Raw genomic sequence first — 14,728 nt, forward strand, 5'->3', positions numbered from 1 at the left:
GGCATGGGAGCGGGTGGGGGTGGGAGAGGATGGGTGAGACAAGCAGGTGAGGAGGATCGAGTTTACAGGAGGTGTAGAGGATCCGTATCCGTTCGAGGAAAAGGAGGAGGTGGGGGAACGGAATTAGGTCGTACAGGATCCGCGTGGGGGAGGGGAGACGGATGCGATAGGCGAGGCGGAGGGCATGGCGTTCGAGGATCTGAAGGGATTTGTAAAAGGAAGGAAGGCGGAGATAAAGGCTGGATGGGCGTAACAGAGGACAGGGCGGATGAGGGATTTATAGGTGTGGAGTATGGTGGAAGGGTCCAGACCCCACGTACGGCCGGAAAGGAGCTTGAGGAGACGTAGTCGGGAGTGTGCCTTGGCTTGGATTGTCCAGAGATGGGGGTCCAGGAGAGGCGACGCCATGGTACTTAAGGGTGGGAGTGAGGGCGATAGGACGGCCATAGATGATTAGATAGAAATCGAGGAGGCGGAAGGAAGGGGTGGTTTTGCCTACAATGATCGCCTGGGTTTTGGAGGGATTGACCTTAAGCAACCACTGGTTGCACCAGGGCACACATTTTCAAAGGCTCCCTTTGACTGATATCAATGCCTGTATGCAGCTAGGGGTATTCATTTCATAGTAATTTCATTCTCACGAGCTGCGTGGTCACCGATGGTAACTGTTCTTTCGAACATGTCCGGAAGAACAGATACCATCTTCGTATATACAGGATGGTCCATTGATAGCGACCGGGCCAAATATCTCACGAAATAAGCATCAAACGAACAAACTACAAATAGTTATTTAAGGAAACAGGAAGTGTTCAGCCCCATGCGAAACGTCAACCACGACCTGCAACAAATTATGATGCCCAAGTAGTTGTTTTAGCTGATGTCGCGGGTAATCGGCACATCAGTAGCAGACAAATATCGGGAGAATCGGGAATCTCAAAACCGTCGGTGTTGAGAATGCCACATCAACATCGATTGCACCCGTACCGTATTTCTACGCACCAGGAATTGCATGGCGACGACTTTGAACGTCGTGTACAGTTCTGCCACTGGGCACAAGAGAAATTACGGGACGATGACAGATTTTTTGCACCCGTTCTACGTAGCGACGAAGCGGCATTCACCAACAGCGGTAACGTAAACCGGCATAATGGGCACTATTGGGCAACGGAAAATCCACGATGGCTGCGACAAGTGGAACATCAGCGACCTTGGCGGGTTAATGTATGTTGCGGTATTACGGGAGGAAGGATAATTGGCCCCCATTTTATCGATGGCAATCTAAATGGTGCAGTGTACGCTGATTTTCTACGTAATATTCTACCGATGTTACTACAAGATGTTTCACTGCATGACAGAATTGCCATGTTCTTCCAACATGATGGATGTCTGGCACATAGCTCGCGTTGGCCCGCACGTTCACCGGATCTAACGTCCCCGGATTTCTTTCTGTGGGAAAGTTGAAGGATATTTGCTTTCGTGATCAACCGACAACGCGTGACAACATGCGTCAGCGCATTGTCAATGCATGTGCGATCATTACGGAAGGCGAACTACTCGCTGTTGAGAGGAATTTCGTTACACATATTGCCAAATGCATGTTCGTCTAAAATTGTGAGCCTTATGTTGGAGACTATTACAGCGCCATCTATCACAAAGCTTAAAAAGTGGTCCAACTAAAACATTCATATTTCTTTACGTACTACACGAATATGTAATAAAAAATGGGGGTTCCTATTTAAAAAAACGCGGTTGATATCCGTTTGACCTAGGGCAGCGCCATCTAGCGGGCGAACAATAGCGCCATCTGGTTTCCCCCTTCAAGCTAGACAAGTTTCGTTCTTTGTAGTTTTTTCGTTTGACGCTTATTTCGTGAGATATTTGGCCCGGTCATGATCAATGGACCACCCTGTGTACAAAGGATATAATTCTTCAAAGACCCAACCAGGACAAAGACTACGAAAATTATCAGGTAATGGAAAGTGAAGCAGACGACCAAACGAAGTGGCGGTAGTGACAGGCTTAGCTTCAGGAATATGACGAAAGTGGGGGTCTAATCGTTGTGAATACATTCAGCCACAGTATGATGAAGCGTTTGGATCGAAACACCACGGTCACATCAGGAAGACTGTCTCTGTCTCCCTCCATTAAAAGACGTGGGCAAGAAACTATCATAACCATCCTGAACATCTGTTTGCGAGGTTAAGGAATGAGATTAGTTGTTTTACAAGAAACTGGAGAAGTTCCTGGAGAATGCGTTCTAAGCATCCAGTCATCATTCCACAGGCTAATATATTTTAATTTCGTTCTAAGCAACTCTTGAGCAGCCACAATCGGTATACGCTTCACTCTAAGCTGTTTTAGTTTAAGATCAAAAGCAACACCATAGCCCGGAAGGAAAAAGTTCTCTTCCACCTTACTGAACTCCAGCATTATGTTTTGTTCCAACGGAATGTCATTCAAATTCATAACATTACTTAATTCTAAAGCGCGAAACATTTCGGTGTGAAAAATAATTGGAAAATTATGCAGGTGTTACCGATGTGGGTGGTTCCATGTCTTAACCTTTTCTCCTGTTGGAGCATAATCACATTAAACGTAAATAATACGAAAAGGTTCAAATGGTTCTGAGCACTATGGGACTTAACATCTGAGGTCATCAGTGCCTTACAACTAAGAACTACTTAAACCTAACTAAGCTGAGGACATCACACACATCCATGCCCGGGGCAGGATTCGAACCTGCGACCGTAGCCGTCGCGCGGTTACAGACTGAAGCGCCTAGAACCGCTCGGCCACACCAGACGGCTAAATAATACGAAGTTCTGAAATACTTATCTAGTTCACAATTAAATCGTTACCCTGTACCCGCGAAATGTATCGCAAAAATGACATGGTGTTGAGGAACCTGGATAAGAAAACGATATGTTGCTATGCATACAATTAGAATTTATGTACTCGTTCCACACTACAGCCTATTACCTAATGTTCTGAAACAGACCCTATTTTCTGGCCACAATTCTAATACCCATTCATTACAGGTTAAATAATAACAGCTAAAATTAAAGTGAAATGTTACTATCACTATTGCTACCACTGGCCACCGCCATTATCACTGCTACTACCACCGCCACTTTATCTGCTTATGGGTTTGTGGAATTGTAATTTATATTATTATTATGGATAAACAGAAAAAAAATTGCCTACCGGTACCGTACTGAAATGATCGCTTCCACGTATTTAACAGGTGTGGTTCCTCTCAGTCAGTGGCATTCCGATCGATAGGCGTACATTGTCGGTTCCACGCACAGTGCAGAGGAGGTAGTAGAGGAATTTGAATTCTTCGTCCATTTACATAGCATCTTTCTCGAAGGGGAGTGTTTATAAAATGACTAAGGCATTCAAAATTATTTAGGGATTTAAAGCTATTTTTACTCTTTATGGACATGGCCTCGAACGATTATTATTGCAAAAGAATACAACCCCTCAAAGTCGGTCGTTACAGAAGAATGCCCGCATGTCGTGGTCGTGCGGTAGCGTTCTCGCTTCCCACGCCCGGGTTCCCGGGTTCGATTCCCGGCGGGGTCAGGGATTTTCTCTGCCTCGTGATGGCTGGGTTTTGTGTGCTGTCCTTAGGTTAGTTAGGTTTAAGTAGTTTAAGTTCTAGAGGACTGATGACCATAGATGTTACGTCCCATAGTGCTCAGAGCCATTTGAACCATTTTTGAACAGAAGAATGCTGAAGATAGGTTGGGTACACCAGATAATGAATATAGTGGTATTGCATGGAATTAGGGGAAAAGGAGTTTTATGACACAGCTTGAAAAATGAGGGAGAGGCCGATAGGACGCATCTCCAGGCATCAACCAATAGTTAATATGATTGTGGAGGGTAAAAATTGTAGTAGGAAGATTAAGGCTTGAATATAACAAGCAGATGCAGTTCGGTGTAGGCTACTATAGTCCAGAGATGAAGAGACGAACAGCGTCGGCCGTTGTGGCCGAGTGGTTCTAGGCGCTTCAGTCTAGAACCTACGGTCGCAGGTTCGAATCCTGCCTCGGGCATAGATGTGTGTGCTGTCCTTAGGTTAGTTAGGTTTAATTAGTTCTAAGTTCTATGGGACTGATGACCTCAGATGTTAAGTCCCATAGTGCTCAGAGCTATTTGATCAATTTTGAACTTGAACACCGAGAAGGGCCACATAAAATCATTCCTCGGACTGAAGCTGACAGCAACAAGTGCCTCGTGACAGGATAAGCGCCCTCGGGGCGCAGTGTGCGACGTGGCGCGCCATCTGCTGGGCGGCTGTGTGGAACGTGCCGGGCGCGGCGGGTCGTGTGCCACTTGCATTTCGTGTTTACACTCTAACGCGTCTTTTGTGGACCAAGGACAGCGGGTACTCCATTCACCTCCAGGCGCTGCTCGTTAGCGCTGCCGCTCTTAAAAAAGATTAGCGCGTGTGTGGAAAATGGCCCAGAGATTCTTCGCTCCTTATTTCTTCTCTCTATCTTAAGATTTGGTGGACAGTTTCTTGCGACGACACATATAATATCCTCGTGCATCAGTATCTACAAAAGTTTCTCAACTATGGCATATACAAGGAAATGGAAACGCGTTTCATCATCTTAAAGAGGCATTCCGATTGCGATCCACCTCCATAGTTGAGCGAGGAGCTTGTCTGACTGCCACGAAAAGGACCCAGGTTCGATTCCCAGTACGACAAAATATTTGCCCTTGTTGGGACGGCTGGAGATCAAGCGAGCAGCTGTTTGAAGGAGAAGTAGTGTCTTCAGGATGGGAGAAGTCGACATTAACGAAGGGCAGAGAGATGGGCTAAATGCAGACTCCACGATACTTACGGGCAATAGCAGCGAAGATAACACAGAAGAGTCAATTGGACGTGATTTCCACCGTCGTCATTTTACAGGATGGAGTACAAAGGGTCTCGAAATTTGAATTTTACACTAGAATGGTTCTGTGAATAAAGATATACCGCACGGTCTGTAGGGATATGTCTTTCTTGAATTAATACAGCAAGTGGTTTTGAGCTAAGTGGTTTGGTCAGTAATTGGTGAACATATTTCCTTTGTCATGTTTTCGTGAGTTTCAGGTTTTGCAATGACTAGCTTGAAAGAGCAGCGTGTGTGCAAGAAGTTTTGTTTTAAATTTGGGGAAACCACTGCAAAACTCACAATGTTAAAGCAAGCTTTCGGAGATAACGCTTTAGTTCGGGCACAGACTTATGACTGGTATCACCATTTCACAATCGTGCCTCCCAGTAAGCCCGCACCTGGCATCACAACAGAAGATATTCAGAGAGATTCTGCGAAAATGCCCCAGAGTAATAACAGCCTTGGTTGCGAAGTTATATAGTGCCAAAGGCGTGTTTCACCCTTTTGGAGTATCATCAGATTGTCTAAAAGTAGCTGGATGTGAAACGCGACAGTATATAATTTCGCAGCCAAGACTGTTTTTATTCCGGAATAATTCGAAACTGCCACAATGGAATGGAATAATTTTTGTTCTGCAAGATTGTATACAGACCATCCAAAACAACACCCTGGGGACAGGTTCTGGTACAAGTGGACGAAATCTGTCAGAAGAACTGAACACGGAGAAGTTTGTGGCGAATTCTTTGCCGCGACTGCTGCAAGTCGATCAGAAGCAACATTACGTGGAAGCCTGCAAGGAACTCAAGAATTTGCTTTGAGACGGTTCAAGCTTCCTTTCAAAGTTGTTTCTCCCGACGAAAGTTGGATTTGTGGCTAAGACCCTGAAAATTTTATATTGACGCTATTGTTCATAAAGAGTTCGTCCCTCCTGATCATACAGTCAATAAGTAGTTACATAGCTATGTTCTAAGATGGTTAACGGAGGACGAGATAGAAAACATCCGCGGTAGTGGCGCACGAACAACAGGATACTTCAACATAACAATGCACGAACGCACAAGGCCTACACTATTCAAGAACTTTTGACTAAAACTAAGATGACAGTTTTTAACGGCCCCTGTTAGTTTTTACACTTCTTTGTTCTGAACTTTCAGTGCTGTTATACGTCTATATAATTTAATGGTTTCATCTTATTCATAATGTCCCCTAATAAAATTATTAGAATGAATTTACATTAGCTATAAAATGACAGTCCATCTCTACATTATCACAGTATCTAACAAGCTACCCAAAGACACAGTTGTGCTGCGTCTAAACCGTGACCTATTCACAACTCATAATTCAATGGTAAGGCAATCGAATCCGATAGGTAATAAGTTCGGTGGCCTTTGACACAACCCGGTTATTACGCAAAAGAGCAGATGGCAGCCCACCATTAATTTCCGTTGCATGCTGATAATAACTGCCACATGACATCGCAGCAGGAACACCTCAGCAAAGTACTTTCGTGGCAGAGTAGAATCACCACATTGAATCTGCCGTGACAGCAATGGAAATGCCAAGAAAGAAGCGACGACTGTACGTGTGGCTAACCCGCGTCCGGCCATCCTGATTTAGGTTTTGCGTGATTTCTCTAAATCGCTTCAGGCAAATGCCAGGATGGTTCCTTTGATAGGGCACGGCCGATTTCCTTCCCTAACCTTCCCTAATCCGAGAGACCGATGACCTCGTTGTCCGGTCCCCTTCCCCGAATCAACCAACCAACATGTGGTTACCCGTAATGTACCTGCGATATAACGAAGAAAACTCAAATCAAAGCACTGCCGCTAGCTTACTCAAATAAATCGATACGAACGTGCCGATCTCTCCCCCTTAAATCAGAAAATGAGTTTGGCAGTCCAGTTTCTTTAATTTACGTACCTGCCTCTGCTTCTGTACTACTTAATTTCAGCTTACTCATATGAGCCCCCATTGTCTTACGAGTTTTAAGATCTTGGAGCAGGAATCTGACCAAAGATAAACTCTTAATGACGTTACAAGGCCAGAGAAATCCGGGCAGTATATTCTCCATGATCCTCTGTGCACCTTTACTTTGCCCCAAGAAATTCTCCACATAAACAAAATACCCAGTGCATCTTTACTTTGCCCCAAGAAATTCTCCACATAAATAAAATACCCACTATCACGCATCACGCATCTCTGGCTACTATACCCACAAGCATCACTCTGATGTGCAAGCGATTTTATTTTTGGCGACGTACCACTTACCCTGATATCTTCAGGGTCAATGCAGTCAGGTAACTGATCGTTCAACGACCACAAATTACTCAAGGGCGAATGCAGAAAGAATGTGAAAATTAATCTGGTAGACATAATCCTATGTGCTTCATGGCAGAAGTGTTAAATAGAAGACTAACTAGGGTCAAGGAACTGTCCCAACTGTCCCACAGTTTCTGCGAACGAGAATCATGAATTATTAAGGCAGATTTCAGATCCCTGTTAACACGTTCCGCAAAAAACGGCTGATGGTAATACAGGATAGTTGTTACATGATAAATTCCTTTATTAAAACTTTTTGTTGAACTCATTTGACGTAAATGTGAGAGAACTTCAGATGGTTCGAATGGCTCTGAGCACTATGGGATAACTTTTTTTTTTTTGGTCATCAGTCTACTGACTGGTTTGATGCGGCCCGCCACGAATTACTTTCCTGTGCTAACCTCTTCATCTCAGAGTAGCACTTGCAACCTACGTCCTCAATTATTTGCTTGACGTATTCCAATCTCTGTCTTCCTCTACAGTTTTTGCCCTCTACAGCTCCCTCTAGTACCATGGAAGTCATTCCCTCATGTCTTAGCAGATGTCCTATCATCCTGTCCCTTCTCCTTATCAGTGTTTTCCACATATTCCGTTCCTCTCCGATTCTGTGTAGAACCTCCTCATTCCTTATCTTATCAGTCCACCTAATTTTCAACATTCGTCTATAGCACCACATCTCAAATGCTTCGATTCTCTTCTGTTCCGGTTTTCCCACAGTCCATGTTTCACTACCATACAAAGCTGTACTCCAGACGTACATCTTCAGAAATTTCTTCCTCAAATTAAGGCCAGTATTTGATATTAGTAGACTTCTCTTCGCCAGAAATGCCTTTTTTGCCATAGCGAGTCTGCTTTTGATGTCCTCTTTGCTCCGTCCGTCATTGGTTATTTTAGTGCCTAGGTAGCAGAATTCCTTAACTTCATTGACTTCGTGACCATCAATCCTGATGTTAAGTTTCTCGCTGTTCTCATTTCTACTACTTCTCATTGCCTTCGTCTTTCTCCGATTTACTCTCAAACCATACTGTGTACTCATTAGACTGTTCATTCCGTTCAGCAGATCATTTAATTCTTCTTCACTTTCACTCAGGATAGCAATGTCATCAGCGAATCGTATCATTGATATCCTTTCACCTTGTATTTTAATTCCACTCCTGAACCTTTCTTTTATTTCCGTCATTGCTTCCTCGATGTACAGATTGAAGAGTAGGGGCGAAAGGCTACAGCCTTGTCTTACACCCTTCTTAATACGAGCACTTCGTTCTTGATCGTCCACTCTTATTATTCCCTCTTGGTTGTTGTACATATTGTATATGACCCGTCTCTCCCTATAGCTTACCCCTACTTTTTTCAGAATCTCGAACAGCTTGCACCATTTTATATTGTCGAACGCTTTTTCCAGGTCGACAAATCCTATGAAAGTGTCTTGATTTTTCTTTAGCCTTGCTTTCATTATTAGCCGTAACGTCAGAATTGCCTCTCTCGTCCCTTTACTTTTCCTAAAGCCAAACTGATCGTCACCTAGCGCATTCTCAATTTTATTTTTCATCCTTCTGTATATTATTCTTGTAAGCAGCTTCGATGCATGAGCTGTTAAGCTGATTGTGCGATAATTCTCGCATTTGTCAGCTCTTGCCGTCTTCGGAATTGTATGGATGGTGCTTTTCCGAAAGTCAGATGGTATATCGCCAGATTCATATATTTTACGCACCAACGTGAATAGTCGTTTTGTTGCCACTTCCCCCAATGATTTTAGAAATTCTGATGGAATGTTATCCATCCCTTCTGCCTTATTTGACCGGAAGTCCTCCAAAGCTCTTTTAAATTCCGATTCTAATACTGGATCCCATATCTCTTCTAAATCGACTCCTGTTTCTTCTTCTATCACATCAGACAAATCTTCACCCTCATAGAGGCTTTCAATGTACTCTTTCCACCTATCTGCTCTCTCCTCTGCATTTAACAGTGGAATTCCCGTTGCACTCTTAATGTTACCACCGTTGCTTTTAATGTCACCAAAGGTTGTTTTGACTTTCCTGTATGCTGAGTCTGTCCTTGCGACAATCATATCTTTTTCGATGTCTTCACATTTTTCCTGCAGCCATTTCGTCTTAGCTTCCCTGCACTTCTTATTTATTTCATTCCTGAGCGACTTGTATTTCTGTATTCCTGATTTTCCCGGAGGATGTTTGTACTTCCTCCTTTCATCAATCAACTGAAGTATTTCTTCTGTTACCCATGGTTTCTTCGCAGCTACCTTCTTTGTACCTATGTTTTCCTTCCCAACTTCTGTGATGGCCCTTTTTAGAGATGTCCATTCCTCTTCAACTGTACTGCCTACTGCGCTATTCCTTATTGCTGAACTACTTAAACCTAACTAACCTAAGGACATCATACACATACATGCCCGTGGCAGGATTCGAACCTACGACCGTAGCGGTCGCGCGGTTCCAGACAGTAGCGCCTAGAACCTCTCGTGTGAGAGAACTATCGCTTACTAAGACCGAAGGAAGTAACTAGCAAATATAACAATTATCTACTGCATACTGACGGCGATCGTCATGCCTTTATTAGGCACCAAGCATACGAACTTCATAAACACTTGAACTATCACGAAAACATTCTTACTGTCGTTTTTGGTATATGGGAGATGTCACAAATAATCACAGAGTTTATCCACAGTCTGATATTCCGTGGGGGACCGTGACAATCCGGTTTTGGTGTTATTGTTAGACTTAGCAGTCTCAAATTACTGAGATTAAGTTGCAAAATTCTTTATATCTAAGTCCATGCACTCCCAGTCAGGTGTTCTTTAATTTTCATCCTGGTTTTATGAAGCCCGGTGGCCTCCAAAGAAAGAACGATGAAAATAACTAAAGACAGCTGGGACTAAATAGATTCTGCGTTTTGTATCTTAACGTGTTCAGTAATGTAGTGCCCCTTTCTCCAAGAAATAGATGTCCATCAAGTCACCCCCCTCCAGCGTTCGCCAAATTCCGACCAATTTACTATGCTGCTATTGTCTCTCCTTAAGATGGACAAACAATGAAGAACCGTCGCATTTTTCACAAAAGGTGGTGTCTCTACTTCATCGTCAGATTCTGGCAAGTTCTCCTAAAACTTGCGACTGAGCGCATCTGTGACTTATATACTTATATGGATATGGTGTCTGTTCTTTCGGACATGTCCGAAAGAACGGACACAATATCCATATAAGTATATAGTTCTGGCGATACCGGCCATGACCTCCTTCTTCTGTGCAGATGCACACATATTCCCCGAACTCTTACGAGACTTGGAAGAATGTCTTCCACGAGTAATGAGTGTGTTGGGGTGGGACACAACGAATGTAGTGTGTGGACGTACAAGGTGAGAAAGTGAGTCTCGCAGGAGGCGTGGGCGAGATAGTCCCTGCAGTCGCACTATCGTCTGTGCCTGGGTGGCTGAGCTGGACAGAGCGTCTGTCATGTAAGTAGGAGAACCTGGGTTCGAGTCCCGGGCACACATTTTGACCTGTCCCCGTTGATCTATATCAACGCCCGTGCGCAGCTGACGGTATTAATATAATTCTAATTTCATCTGTGACTTGGTTTTGTGCCCACCTGATAAGTACTAATTCGACTAGAAGGCTGATGTTTGAACCGCCCATTACGCAATTCTTCCAGTCTTACGGGGCCAGCAAGAAAACAACTCAGCGCCTATTATCATTTTTTAATCGAATATCTTATATACCAGGTAAAACAAACTTTTCTAGGCGAAACGGACGGCCAAAGCTTCCTGCTAGTAAACAGAATAATTTATTTCATCAGATGACAAGGCTCTCGATGCATAAGCCGAATGCGTCTGCACTCCATCATGTTCTTGTAACAAAATACGGGTAACGCCAGAATTAGATGCGTCTGTCTGGATAATAAATGGTAAATTGAAATCTGGGATGTCAAGTACTGGAACACTGCTCAGTGCATATTTCAGCGAATCAAAGGCTGACTTTTGATAATCTCCTCGTGGGACCGCGAGTTATGCAAAACTGGGGATAAATTTTCTAAAAATATTCACCATACCTATAAATCGGGCAATAACCTTCTAGCCCCTGAGCGATGGGAACTTGTAAAAAGCTTGGTTACGTGCATGATCTATACTAATTCCACCGGATGACACTATAAGCCCTCAAAACAGTATTTCACTATGGGCAAAATTCACTTTTGATGCAGCAAATTTTGTATTGTTGGCATTCACAGCTGTAGAATTGCTTAATGGTCTAGCCCACATCCCTCAGATGTACCAACACCTGCATAATGATCAGAAAAAGTTAGACTATAAACGATCATGCCGTCTAGTGATTGTAGATGCACTTAAACGTTAGCTCCCCAACACAGAATCTAGAAGGTGTGACAAAACCACCACCCCTGTGAAGAGACCAAATGGATCTCTGTTACATTCCACAAGGTCGTAGTCAGTGCAGAACGCTGTTAAAGGGTTGAAATCTTTAATGAAGTGTATTTGGCAAAAGAGCTAGGGTAAGTCTAGCAATGTAAGAACGTGCATCCTTGCAAATCACATGAAGCAGTTAAGTGGGTCAGGAAGCGGGACAGATTCCAACAGCACTTTCTGATTTAAGGATCAGTAAACAACGACTGTTATACACCCTGCATTGCTCAGTTTTGGCACCAAAAACATGGGAATGGGAGTATGTAAGTCGAAACAGAAGGTCTGATATCGCCACCTAACATAGGATTTATGAATTTACGTAACTCCCATAACTCTCGTATCTGGTGGCGAAAGTCGGTATGCAGTCTGCTGGATCGGAATCTAAGTTGAATCTGATACTGAATCTTGTTGGTAACACGTAATCTGTCTGTTACAACCTCAGGAAAGACACTCAGTAACAGTAATAACTGTACGGCCCCATGTTTGGCTAAATGATTCATGTTGAACTTACTATCACTAACGTGAACGTCAGCAAACCCGACGTGGCTACAGAATCTGTATCTCTTTACAGCCGGAGACTTAAAGCAAACCTTTCCCCGCATAAAGCAGCACACAGGGAGTAGCACAAAAAGATCGAGCTCAACCATACCTCGGTAGTAAGCCCCTCAACGACAGTAAATTTAAAACGCCAAATAAAATCTCGAAAACCTGATTTAAAATGGGCCTGTACCTACAAAATTTAATAGATCACACACGAACAGCCTGAAAACTAGGAAATTTCCCTACCCAGTAATAACCTACAATACCAGCAGTACTACTTGAATCGAGCAAGGCACAAACTGGTTCTGAATAGAGGGCAGAGCAGACAAAAGGGAGACGCACTTTACGATGAGCATATGCCTTATGACAGCGATTCGGCGGCCATCAGCTCCTCTTGCGCAGGTCTCGCCGCTCGTCACAATCCTTAACAAAATGATTCTGTTACTACAGCGCACACATCATGTTCCCCGTGGCAAACTACGAATTCTATCAGGGCCAGTGGAAATGGTAAATAGTTGCAGTACCTATTGCTTCCTCGTGGCTCTGCACCCCCCCCCCCCCCCGCCCTCGCCCCAACCACACCAATAATCCGCCTTTTCGTCACTGAAATGTGCATGCTCAATGCCAGCAGCCTATTTATCTAAATCAGAAACTGTGTGCTTTTTAACCATAAGCAGCATCTTCGACCAGTCTTCTGGTCACATGTCTTTGAGAACATTAAAGGCAGCCTCATTTTCCGGAATGTGTAATCAAAGCGCCGTCACTGCCGTACGTTCATCTTTGATTTAATCACCCAAGGATTGATTCACCGCCATCACTCTGGTGAGTCCCCAGATTTTCTAATACAATTTGTTTCATTAACCATGCAAAATTTCAGAATTAGTCTATTCAATCGGCTGGCCGCTAATAGACGGAACATTTGAAATACAATCCCATGCGGATCTGCAGCACTTCGATCGGTTTTTAGAATCTGATGGTTAACCACAACAACTTCATACATGTGATTAGTATTTTCAATATATCACGTCTGTATATTCTGAAGAATAGCAGTCAGTGGATTCCGTTGTATACTAGATTCATTCCACAGAACTACATTATGATATGGCCCCCGATCGTACTAAAATTCTGTTCACGACCAGCATTAATTGCTTCGTCCTCTGCCTGTCAATTGAAAAACGAAATTCGTTGTTGCAATAACAGAACCTTTTGTTGCACTGCTTGAGTGTTTGGCAAAAACTTGGGATCCACACAGACCAGATGCACATCAAAAACCCTATAAATCAGATGACCTAATAATGCTTGCAAACGTAAAATCTGTATGCGAGACAGAGAGGTACCAACTAACAGTCTAATATTCTCTTGCACATCAGAGAACAACGACCTACAAGCGGAGCAGGTGGCGCTAACCTCACCAACCATCCCTATGGTTATGTTTACCGGATGACTTAACGCTGCCGGCAACTGCTGACATAGCTCACTGACGATGCCCCCCTCCGATTTATCACGAATTTTTAACTCATAATGTAGACAGCCTGTCCTTAAATGGATCAGCCATAGAATACTTCTTGCTCCCATGACCATATACCCTATAAAACAAGCAAAACTGTAGTTATATAAAACGCCATTTCCTCATTACCAGCGTGTGCAACTACCCATCCACCCAATAACCACGCAACGTGCTACCATCAAAATGCTTTAAGGTTGTTGGGATCTGGGAGAGGTAAGCTACTCGTAGTAAGATGACTCTTGGCTGAAAAAATTCACAACTTCATGGAACACACACAATTTACATAAGACACACACTCCTAACCTAAGCACATTTGATAACTCCGTTAGCACTTGTAAATGTTTACTAAACTGTTTACAGTACATCAAATACTGTTAATGTGGAAAAGACGCCAATGAAAAGATATGACAGCGTAACATTCAAACAAATATTTGAAAGGGCCGCTAATTAAAGCATCAGCTGCACATCAAAATTTACTCAAAACCCCAATGATTAAAGTACATAATTTAACATAAAAAATTTTAAAAGGTATCAGTAACTGGCTCAAAAGCCCCTATTATCAAAGTAGTTTATACACGCCAGTAATCAAAATAAACATTTAATACAGACAGAACTGCAGTTACACAGCCCAAATCACAACTCTTAATTTTTACCAAAACTGCCAGACAGACACCGACGACGAATATAAAGGTTTCGTTCTAAAATCGTAGTTCAGAAGCTGGTCGTCACAGCAGATTTAAAGGTGCATTAGGACAATCAAGTTTTAGAGCTTTAAAACGGAAATAATGTTGCCACATGAACAACAGCGTCTTAAAACAGTTACATATTATCCAACAGAAGGAATCACTCGCGACATAAATGAATGTCGCAAATGAGTAATCGATTACTAGGTGGCCATTTTGGTCGAATCGCAGACGTTTAAACGGCTAACAGCTCAGGTGGCTAAACGCCAAGCAGCTTGTGACAAAGGACTGCCCAGGTTGTGTGATAGTTGCACACGGATTCAAATCACCCAAAGTACACCCGTATTACCGCTGGTACACCC

Source organism: Schistocerca cancellata, chromosome 1 (assembly GCF_023864275.1).
Source record: "Schistocerca cancellata isolate TAMUIC-IGC-003103 chromosome 1, iqSchCanc2.1, whole genome shotgun sequence".
NCBI classification, from domain to species: Eukaryota; Metazoa; Arthropoda; class Insecta; order Orthoptera; family Acrididae; genus Schistocerca; species Schistocerca cancellata.